The 3,557-nt window shown below is 36.0% G+C and overlaps 1 long non-coding RNA gene across 1 annotated transcript; it reads left to right on the top strand.

Annotated features, from left to right (window-relative positions):
* The first annotated feature begins 392 nt into the window (after positions 1-392).
* On the top strand, positions 393-2,352 carry LOC141626711 (uncharacterized). Its single transcript, XR_012536301.1, has 3 exons — positions 393-1,120; positions 1,472-1,830; positions 2,143-2,352. It is a non-coding gene; the product is annotated as an uncharacterized LOC141626711 (long non-coding RNA).
* Positions 2,353-3,557: the final 1,205 nt, after the last annotated feature.

Here is a 3,557-nt window from a genome sequence, read left to right as displayed (position 1 = left end):
TAGACCACGAAATATGTTATCTAGCCATAAAATTCTATGCCGAATCCAAATATGTCATCATTGTTTTAAAATTAATTCCTTAAGGTGGAGTTTCCATGGTTCTCATTATGTTGGTGGTTCACACCGGATCCCAATTCTCTCTCTCTCTCTCTCTCTCTCTCTCTCTCTCTATATATATATATATATATATATATATATATATATATATATATATATATATAGAGAGAGAGAGAGAGAGAGAGAGAGAGAGAGAGGCGGGATCTCTTGAGTTTGATTCTTATGGTGAGTTTGGAAAATCTCAGCCATTGGATCAACGGAACCAATGACTGAGATTAAAAAATAAATAAAATAAAGTCTGCAAAACACGCCGTCCTTCACCCAAGCACAAACAAATTAACAATTGAAATCAAAATGAAACCAACACAACAAATTCATCCGTCTGAGATGATTAGATCAATTATATCAATATAGAAAAGTTGATTAGATCGATGAATGAAAAAGAATTTCTTTTACATTTGTTCATCCTTTATTTCACATGTTGATTAGATGTCGGAGAATGATATCGGAGATGGCGGTGAATGATGTCAGAGATGGCGGTGAATGAAGACTTCACATCTCCGACGATCACAATAAAGAATAGATCGATGAATGAAGACAAGTCTTTAAAGGATCGATGAATGTCAATAAACAAATTGGCGGTGGATATAAATATATCAACTTTTGGTTGATTTATGGTCAGTCTTTAAAGGATCGATGAAGACAAGTCATTAAAGCATCGACAAATGTCAATGAGGTGAGATGTAGGCGGCTGATTTTTGATCAGTTTTGAATCAATTGAAGTTGAGCGAGTTAGTGATGTATCCTCGGAGGTAACCGGGACAGTGGGAGGTGCCGGTGGGCTTGGTGGTGTTGGGGCTGATGCTGGTGGATGATGGTGGTGCTTGTGTTTATGCTTCCTCTTGTGGCTAGCGATAAAAACCTTGTTGACGGATATCTCGCGCTTGTGGGTAGGGATAAAAACCTTCAAGCTGATTGTTTCCGAGTACTTTCAGAGTCGTTGCCAAAGAGTGCTCGTTACTCCCATGATAATCTCTATCAAGCTATTGATCGCTTCCTGAAGGTAAATCATTATCTCGACCTTCGCCTTATTAGACTTTTATTAGTTCACATAGAACTGTCACTTGGGTCATTCGCGTCAGTTCTGGTTAATGTAAATCATCGAGTCAGGTTATTAGTCGACATTTTTTTTTCTGGGCGATGATTTTAAGTCTTGGCTATCATTAAGTTGGTATTGGATTCAAGATAGGTAGAGAAATATTGGGTTTTATTTGTTATCAATTTAGTTAACTTCTAGAGTTCTAGTTCCCCATTTTTTCGGGTTCTATCAAGTTGGATTTTTCCGAGTTGTATGAATTCTAGAATTTGTTATGGCATCTATTAATGAGAAATAATGTTAATATTTTATCAACAGGCACATCCAGACTTAACAGAGGAAGAAAGAAAGGAGGTATGCAGAAGCATAGAATATGACAAGTTATCAGAGGAAGCGCGAGAGCATGTAATGAAGAATGACAGGCTGCCATTGAACATTACCACTCAATTCACCCTTCTTGAGCAAGTTAACCTTACCAAGTCAGTTGTCGAGTCGGGTTCAATTTATCGAAGAACAAAAGAACAGATGATTATCAACTTGAAGGCAGATTCCCACATGGAATGTATGTAAGCTCATAAGGACATTGAGATGATGAAACAAGAGACTGATAACATACAGGCTGAGCTGAATAAGCTGCAACAATGTAGATTGGAAATTAAAAGGCTGGCTAGGAAAATGTAAGCAGGAATATTTTACTTTAATTTTTTTCTTAGAAAAATTCAAAACTCAATTCTTAAGCAGGATTTTTTAATAACCACTTTTACGGGTCCTATTTTTTCCTTTTAAGAGTGATGTCTGGGTTAACTGCCTGATTTTAATTATTCATCAGTTTGGGTCAATTTAGGTCGTTTCGTGTCGGTTCATATACCAGGTTGGATCTCTTTAGATTGAGTCGGTATTGTGTTAAACAAAGTACATGATAGGTAGTCTTCATAATGTTGTTTTATTTCTTCCCCTTAATTACCGTCCTTTCAAATCCCACAATGCAGCTAAGGCTACACTCGTCGCACCAAGAGTGAACATCATACTGGATAACAAGATTACCCTAAGCACGGAAGAGGAGGCAGAACAGGATGAAGTATTGTTTGGCTGGAACTATTGGGAACTATACTGTTGGATTGTAAATAGTGGTCTGCTCTCCGCGAGCTCTGTGAAAATGTGGTTTATTATACAGCGGAGTATTTGATTGAGCTGATGAATTAATTTTTCCATTGCAATTCATTATTTGTGTCAATAATGATGGGGAACTGGGAATCTGGTTTAGAAAATGAGCTCATTAATAAACCATCGTGTTGGATCGTAACAGGAATTAGGTCTTTTGACAGAATGATAAATTAATGAAACTTCTTCATTAATAACAGTAGAATAACAGCACAATAACATGCGGTAAAAAAAAAGAGTAAAAAAATCAAAGAACTAAAAAAAATCAAAACTGAAACCGGAATAACATCACAATAGTAGCAGAATAACGGTAGAATAACGGTAGAATAACAGCACAATAACACGTGGTAAAAAAAAATCAAAGTCGTAAAAAAAATCAAAGTGACAGCAGAATAACAGCACAATAACACGTGGTAAAAAAAAGAGAGAAAAAAATCAAAGTAAAAAAAAAAGCACAATAACAGCAAAAAAATTTCAAGTAAAAAAAAATCCGGTATAAAAATAAAAAGAAAAAAAGGTAACATAATGAGAAAATTAAAGAAAAACATAAGAGGAAAAAAAATCAAAGTTGTAAAAAAAACAAAGCATAATAACACGAGGTAAAAAAGAGAGAAAAAAAAATTAAAGTAAAAAAAAAAAAGTAAAATTAGAAAAAAAGAGAAAATAAGTAAATGACAGTGGTTTTATATGACATGTAAAATTAGATCTTGGCCATTTATCTCCAATATAATATAGTGGTTGAGATTTCAAAGCGCAAACTCACAACTCACCATAAGAAACCAAACTCACAAGATCTTATCTCTCTCTCTCTCTCTCTCTTAATATATATATATATATAGGAAGGATCAAGTGAGTCCTCTTACTATATATGAGTCCATAAGTCTTCTTAAAGGCCATTGGATCTTGAGAATAAAGGGCTGAGATTGAAAGGAAAATATGATAATTAAGGGAGTGTTTAACACTCTCTCTCATCCACACCCTAATTATACCACTAAGCACACTACATATACCCTTCTCCCTCTCTCTCTAACTCAGTTCTCCCACAACTCACTTCTCTCCCATATGAAGAAAACAAAAACTCTCCTCTCTTCTCTCACTCTTCTCACCCAACACCGACCCTCTTCCTCTTCTCCCCCGCCTGCCACCCCGACCACATCTCTACGACCCCACCACCACCCCAACCTGAGAACTAAAACCACCTTCATCTGCTCTCCTCTCCACCACCATCAAACTCCAACCACTA

This window comes from Silene latifolia, chromosome Y, assembly GCF_048544455.1.
Source record: "Silene latifolia isolate original U9 population chromosome Y, ASM4854445v1, whole genome shotgun sequence".
Taxonomy (NCBI): domain Eukaryota; kingdom Viridiplantae; phylum Streptophyta; class Magnoliopsida; order Caryophyllales; family Caryophyllaceae; genus Silene; species Silene latifolia.
Note: the sequence above shows the minus strand (reverse complement) of the source record. Positions and strands in the feature narration are given on the sequence as shown.